General features: G+C 39.1%; 1 protein-coding gene across 1 annotated transcript in view; it reads left to right on the top strand.

The window, feature by feature from the left end:
- Positions 1–657: 657 nt before the first annotated feature.
- LOC117428173 (tumor necrosis factor receptor superfamily member 5-like) overlaps positions 658–8,426 on the top strand; it is a 44,603-nt gene continuing 36,834 nt past the window's right edge. The window contains exon 1 of the mRNA XM_059004212.1: positions 658–705. The gene's annotated coding sequence lies outside the window, so the exon portion shown is untranslated. The remainder of the gene's footprint in view (positions 706–8,426) is intronic.

Here is an 8,426-nt window from a genome sequence, read left to right as displayed (position 1 = left end):
CGACAGGCCTGTGCACATCTGCTAAAAATATTTTCTAAAACACATTAGTCATTACAATATTTTTTGCAGTTTCACAAATGTTCAATTTGTTTCTCAAAGATCGGCCTGCTTCCAGTAGCTGTGACAGTCTTGAGTCAGTTTCTGCTCAGAGGTGTCAGTGACAGTCTTTAAAAGCCTGATACCTGCAAAAACTTCAGTCTTGTTAGCTGGGCTCCCATCTCTATATTCTTATTCCAATCGTCAGCGGGCAAACACATTTGAACTGAATCTGGGTCCATCAAAGAACCGCACACCCTTGCAACCGAGACCTTCCTTGCAAGAGGATCTAATGATTTATAGCACAAAAGGGACATGCCAGAACCGTCTGTGGCACTAATATATATATATATATATATATATATATATATATATATATATATATATATATATTATTTGTAAGACAGAGTGGGAGAGGGATTAAAATCCTCACTGCGTAGGATATGTGTGCAGGTACCTTTTTGTTAGTTTCTTTTATTGTTTGATTGTTTTGCTTTATTGTTTAATTAATTTGTGAATTGTTTTATTGCCTAATTATCCCCTGCACCTGGTGCTTATTATTAAATTAGAGCCAGATACAGGGTATAAAAGGGAAGTAGTAAGTTTGCTCGTGGCTGCTGATGAGGAGGAGGCAGAAGAGGTGCGCTGCTTCCAAGCAGTCGTTGAGAAGTAAGTCGTGTTTTGGTGTTTGTAGCGGGTAAACAGCTTAGCCGTCCTGTGGGTTAGTTAGGTTCCCGTGTGTTTAGTCAGTGCTCTGAAAGGAGCTAGGTGTTTGTTTATTTTGTGTTTTTGTAAATTAAATATAGCGCGACACCGCGATAAATCCATTTTTGTGTCTGGGTGTAATTTTTAAAGGGGCAAAAACCATGAGTGGTGCCTGGCTGGTTCACTATATATATATATATATATATATATATATATATATATATATATATATATATATATATGGCAGCTGGCTCTTTGAGCTAATATATATATATATATATATATATATATATATATATATATATATATATATATATATATATATATAACAGCTGTGTCTGGGTTCAATTACTAATTAATCATTCACTTAAATCCCAGCACGTGAACTAATTTGTGCAATCCCCGTGCCCACACTTATTAATACACATTTTATCTGCACGTGAAGTGATTGTGCAATCCCCCTTTCTAAATCCAAATAAAAATACACGTTTTTACAACACTTGTGCTACATAGCCCAATTTATACTCTGTGCACCAATATATGTATATATATATATATATATATATATACACACACACACCCCACATACATTTTGCGGATAAAGTTGTATTATTCATTTAAATAACGTAATAGTATTTGATCAAAAGAAAATAATAACATAATGAAGACTTCTTACCTTTGTATAAGTTAGTGATCAGCAGATGTGTCAGCCGTACGAAGAGCACAGCGTGTGGTTTTCACCAAGTCTGCTTTGGAGAATAAATGATTTATTTTATTTATTTATTTATTTATATATATATATATATATATATATATATATATATATATATATATATATATATATATATATATATATATTTTTATGGGTAAATATACACAGACTTTCTTCCTATGCATCGGGACGCGGGACATTTGCTTTGAAATCGGGACTGTCTCGACCATAGGGACTGTTGGCATGTATGAGAATGTACAGGACCGTATGTAAGGTACAGCAGCTTATAGGAAGAAAATGATCCGCTGTTGCAGGAAGTGGACACTTTGCACACGCTGGGGAATTCAAACGAGAGAGGTGTGTAATGTATTTGATATCAAACGCATGAGTGCAATCAGGGACGTCGCTAGGCCTATTTTAGGGGGGCTTTAGCCCCCCTAAAATATTCATTAGCCCCCCCTAAATAAATCAATATATCAGTCAATATATTTTTCTCTGTGATTTTCTTTTTTTTTTCGTCAACCGTTCCATCGCATCTTAAACTTCTTACCGGGCGGGCACTAGGACCTGGGGGAGGCTGCTGCTGCAGAGGCTGCTGCACGCGCTAGTGACTGTTAGGCCTACTTGTAGCTAACATTTTGGTTAACGTTAGCTACTTCTGTGGCTTGAGAATGCTAGCTAACAGTAAACGGACAGGAAAAGGCTCTGACAGGACGGATTCATGCAGATAGGCTACGATGTGAATTTGTGGTAAGTTAGAACAGAGAGAGAGAGAGTATTCACTACTATAGACTTTGGTCATAACACCGTGTAACAATTTTTTTTTTGTTTGTTTGTTTCTGGGTAGTAAGTGGTATTTCCCAATTGCTTATGCCTCAAAAGTATAGAAAATGGCTATTATTCCCCAAAAACTTTGCTTTTGTGACCAGGACAGTGATATTTTGAAATTTACCTATTTTCCAGAACATTCCAGATAGAGTCAGTGCCGAGTAAACTTGGAGTAAATTCTAGAACTTTCCAGTAATATAAATAGTAGTATAAATACAGGGGCCTTAAGCCCACCAGTTCAATTTAGTTCCAGCTGCCTAAGTGGATACATATCTGCATTTTTCTGAGATGGCATCAAGAGGCTGCAAGCATCCGGCAGACGCATTTTGAGACTTCAAAATGGTGGCATTCCTGATGGGTCTCTGTGACAAAGATCGAATGAGTCTTAGTGTTAGATCTCCCTCTCGACCTGTGAGAGCACGGTATACGAGGAACAGAGTACCCTTAATGAAATGGCACGACAATTTATTCCGTAGGGTAGATGGAAGTCGGTCAGTTCGGAAGGGGGCGGAGCCATGGCACCCGAGCTCAGTGACCCAGACGGTAAGCGGCGTGGCATCCGAGGACTGGAGGAGCGGATGCGCTCGTTAACCTCGGGGTCATGGGCGAGGGTATAAATAGGGGGCATGGCTTGAGTGATCTGTTCCTTTGCATATGGTTAAATTATATGACCAAGAAGGAGCCCGTTTGTGAAATCGACCGTGAGTGTTTCGTGTCTGTGTTGTTTTTCTCACTAAAGATTACTGAGCACGATCCGGAGCTGCAGCCGCAGGCCAGCGACAAACCCGGACTTCACCACTCACCTTTTCACTACTGGAACTGTCTTTTGTTTTGCACCTTTTAGCACTTGTATCACGCACTGTCTTTGTGTTTGTGTTTAGTGTGGGTGTCGGAACAGGACTTTGGGGTTGCGGGTCAAACCCGTAGGATTATAACGAGAAGTGATATACGCCGCTGTATCACTTCCAGCACTATTATTATTTACATGTTTTGCCTTGAGGCTCTGGACATTTATTAATTTAAATAAACACCCTTGCACCTGTACCAACGTTTGTCTGTGTGATTATTCTGCACTGCACTCACCTGCACGTCATTACCACTTTGCCACAGTCTCCAAGGCGGTTTTACCAAGTTTCCCTGCTATCTTTGCCTTTGGGACAGCAGGGACACCAAGGCGCACTACCACAGGTGGGACTGTCCACAGCAGATCGAGTTCTCTGTGGGGAGGAACAACGTCAAGTGGGAGCCACTGGTGGACCCCCGGACGGTGCTGATGCCACCACTGCACATCAAATTGGGCCTTATGAAACAATTTGTCAGAGCTCTAGATAAGGAGTCGGCAGCCTTCAAGTACCTTCAAGACTTCTTCCCTAAGCTGTCTGAGGCAAAGGTCAAAGCCGGTGTCTTCGTCGGACCACAGATAAAGAAGATCCTGGAGTGCAATTTATTCCCCTAGAAGCTCACTAGTAAGGAGGAAGCGGCTTGAAGCGGCTTGGAACAGCTTTGTCGCAGTGGTTCGGGGCTTCCTGGGAAATCACAAGGCCGAAAACTATGTGGAGCTGGTTGAGACTGGTGAAGAACTATGGCACAGTGGGCTGTAGGATGTCCCTCAAAGTCCATATCCTTGATCCTCATCTTGATAAATTCAAGGAGAACATGGGAGCGTACTCGGAGGAGCAAGGCGAGCTCTTCCACCAGGATATACTGGACTTTGAACGCCGCTACCAAGGACAGTATAACGAGAACATGATGGGAGACTACATTTGGGGGCTGATTCGTGAAAGTGATTTACAGTATAATCATAAATCTCGAAAAACTACTCTTCTAAATCTCTTGTAGTCATTTTTGTATTACTTTAGTATAAATACATGTTAATTTGGATTCATATGATGTTTTTTTCTGACTTTATGTGAACGAAAAGACACAAATTTGCCCGTTTTCTCATTGGAAATAGGTAAATTTCAAAATATCACTGTCCTGGTCACAAAAGCAAAGTTTGTGGGGAATAATAGCCATTTTCTATACTTTTGAGGCATAAGCAATTAGGAAATAACACTTACTACCCAGGAACAAAAATTGTGTTACATAGTAATCAAAGCTTTGTTAACCAATACGTTTTTATGTGAGGCTGCCTGTAAGTTACAGTGTAACAGACTTTGCGAGCTAGCTAACGGTAACGTTAACGGTGTCTTTTAAATTCGACATAAGTTATGTGGCGATGATATCTAATTAACGTTGTATTTAATGTAGTTTTGCTATCTGTGCCAGGCTATAAATGAGACAGATGACGTAACATCATGCACATATCTTTTTATACTCAGTTGCTTTCATTCAGTAGGCCATTGCAAAACAATTCAGTAGGTTATGTGTAAAAAAGGTGACATTAGTGTTGATCACAATGCCATTGTATTATCCTGAGTTTCTCAACTGTAGGCTAGCTAACGACTAACGTTAGATGGATATACAAATAACTGATTAATCACCTATTAAGCCTTGAGTTATTGTAAATATGAGTTTAATAACAATACATGTCAAAACACAGCAGACAAGAATGAGGGAAAGAAGCTGGAAGCTGACAGGGCTGAGGGAGCATGTCATATTAAGTAAGTCATATTAGATCAGTGTCTAACACAAACTATGAGACAGGTATACTTTTAGCCAACCTTGACCAAAAATAACCTTATTTTGATAGATTTTACACCCGTTGTTACTCTAAAAATACATGATGAAAAGACATTTTGGGGGCTTTAAAAAAATCCTGGGGGAGTATGCCCAGACCCCCCTAAAAGTGGCTTAGCCCCCCTATCCATGAATCTCTAGTGACGTCCCCGAGTGCAATAATCGCAGATTGAATAGCTTTCCAGACACTAACAATCCACACATTTGAAGTTTCTCCGATTCATCTAGAAATGATATTGTTCCTTTGCAAAACAACTGTGCTCATAACAATTGGAAGTTAAAAGCTTTGAGCATTTTAAGAACATGTTAAGGGTGTAGATGTATAGCAGGTATTACAGACGTATATAATAATGCTATACCTGTCTATAATGGGGGGACTCTTCAACCAGCATCTACTATAATCACATGTTAATGCCAGCTACAGTAGGAAGGCAATCATTTTGACGTGTTGTAATGTTTCAAACATTGTCATTTAATGGTGTGTGCTTTACATGTTGTATGTCCTTGAGGTTACTTTAAAACAGTTATTTTCTTGCTTTCTGTTCTCAGGGTTTGATAATCTTTAACATTCATTTAAAACAGCTTGTTCTTGCTTTCTATTCTCAGTGTTTGATAATTTAACATGTATTTCCTTACCTGTTATAAGCACTCAGTCCATGTGATCTACTGCACATGTAACCGGCTACTGGCGGGTATCTATACTTGTGAAATACCTGCCCATCCTCAATCTGAATACTAATACTAGTGATAATATTCATAACAGGTACAAGGGATTTTAAAGCAGTGTTTCTAGCGCCATTAACATGCTAGTCTATTCCCTGAGGTAATTAAAGATCATACGTTTTAACAATTATTTTGGGGTTAATCACTAGATGGCAGTGTTGCTTAACTTTTATGTAATTCTTTTCCCCCCCTTTATTAGGTTTTTATTAACAATACAAAGTTACAAAAAGAGGCAGTATTGAGATCAGCATACAAACCACCTAATATTGTAAATATTGTACTCAAATACATTGATATTACTTTTACATTGTAGTTATCCGGGAACAGGACCATGTGTTTTGACATTTGAACTCATTTGCTGAAGCTTCTAAATATCAGAAGGGACAAGTCATTACAAAAGATTTCGGAGAACTTGCATGTATAGAATAAGTGTAGGACTGATTCATTTTCTGTGAGACAGAAGGAGCAGCAAGACATATCCGAAAAGAAGTTACATGGATAAAACCTATTAATAACTTTAAAATCAATTTCTTTAACTTTGTTTGGTATCAGAAGTTTATTTGGAGAATTTCAAGCAATTTTCCAATTAATGTTATTAAATAAATTTCCATTTATTGGGAGCTGTCAGGATACAGCTGGTATCGGATATTAAAACTTTTCTAATATGAGAATTACTATATTTATCATTTGTAATATTAATACCCTTTATGGAGAGTGTGGGAATAGACTTCATTATAGTATTATGTAGTGTATGTGATTTATTATGTGCCATTAATCACTATGAAGAAATCCTTAGGTGTAATTATTATATTGAATTTGCTAATTCAGTCGTAGTATGTACAAAAATCACCTCCATCATTAATTTTATTGTAAAAGTCCTGTAGTTTCTCAATCGTGATTTCCGATATCTATGGTTTCAATAATATAAAAATATATACCTGCCAAGTCTCCAGATTTCGTCGGGAGACTCCCTATTTAGACTCAAACTCCTGATATTATAGATTGCCAATTGTAATACATTATTATCTTAAGTAAATGTTCTCTAAGAAGCGGCCCACCCACCGCTCGCTTGCTGTCTCGCCTGCTTTACAGGGAAACAGTAAAAAAAGGGTCTGTATATATCTTAATTCTCCTGCACCAGCCCCTGCTCGAAACAAACATCTTTTTGTAGTGTTCTTACTACAGCCCCAGCTATAGAAACTGTCCCCCGCACTTTTGAAACCAAAGTTACGCCACTGCCTAAAAATGATATAGAACCTGTGTCTCATAATCGGATGAAAGATTAAAGAAAATATCCCTGTATACAACAAAGAAGGAAGAGGTCTACAGCAAAGAACAGCGGGCCAGGGAAGAGGCTGCTTAAAATCCAGTTGTCTCCTATTATCTGGCTGCTCAGACTGGGAGAAATGATTCATGTTATAATAAGAGACATACTGTACGCTGTGTGAACTTTCTACAAATCACACAAATGAAGATTGCTTTCATGAAGCCCTATTAAATGGTGGTGTTTTTTAATATGTTCTGTGTGTGTGGGATGATACACAGGTAAGCATTTGAACAGATCCTTCTCGGTGATATGCGCTAATAATGAAGTGATGTAATCATTTCAATACTAGGTCGTCTCTTTTACAGGATTGTAAAGGAATATGCATGGGGTTTCTCGTTGGGTATTCTGTAAAGGGAAGTAAGGGGACAAGCCCTGGAAATACAGCTATCTTTAACCCTGGAGTGGGAGGGGTGTTTTATGTCATTTCCTTGAAGGCTCTGGACTGTGCTTTTTGTTGTGAAATTTCTCTTCTGCTAGTTTCTCAGCTTGGCGCCTGCTGATTCTATTTGTGTCTTGTTTTTCATTTTGACTCTCTGTGACATACTGTTAAAACACAGTATGTGTAGTACATTATTATTATTTATTATTATTATTATTATTATTATTATTATTATTATTATTATTATTATTTATTTCTTAGCAGACGTCCTTATCCAGGGCGACTTACAGTCATAAACAAAAAATACATTTCAAGAGTCGTAGTAAAAGTATTAATACAATTAAGAGCAAGATAAATACAAAGATGAATACAATGACTTTGGTTCAAGCAAGTACAAGTGTGACAAAATACAATTCAATAATACAGCAGATAAGTGTCAGTGATAGTTACATCAGGATATAATTAAATACAACAGATTAAACACTTGACAGATTATAGTACTCTGAAGTACATGATTAAATGCAGTAAAATAGGGGGCAGATAAGAGCAAGTAAAGCACATTTAAGGAAGGGTTATGTGTCCCAGGGGAAAATCAGAGGAGTTGCTACAGGTGCTTTCTGAAGAGGTGAGTCTTGAGGAGGCGCCGGAATGTGGTCAGGGACTGGGCAGTCCTGACATCTGTAGGAAGGTCATTCCACCACTGCTGGGTGAGGGTGGAGAAGGAGCGGGCTCTGGAGGCAGGGGAGTGTAGAGGAGGTAGAGCCAGTCTTCTAGTGCAGGCGGAGCGGAGAGGTCGAGTGGGGGTGTAGGGAGAGATGAGGGTCTGGAGGTAGCTGGGTGCAGTCTGGTCAGGCATCTGTAGGCTAGTACAAGAGTCTTGAACTGGATGCGAGCGGTGATCGGGAGCCAGTGGAATGAGCGGAGTAGTGGAGTTGCGTGGGAGAAGTGAGGCAGAGAGAACACCAGGCGAGTAGCGGAGTTCTGGATGAGCTGGAGCAGACGGGTGGCGGACGCAGGGAGGCCAGCCAGGAGGGAGT

Source organism: Acipenser ruthenus, chromosome 29 (assembly GCF_902713425.1).
Source record: "Acipenser ruthenus chromosome 29, fAciRut3.2 maternal haplotype, whole genome shotgun sequence".
NCBI lineage: Eukaryota > Metazoa > Chordata > Actinopteri > Acipenseriformes > Acipenseridae > Acipenser > Acipenser ruthenus.
This window is presented reverse-complemented; position numbering and strand designations above follow the sequence as displayed.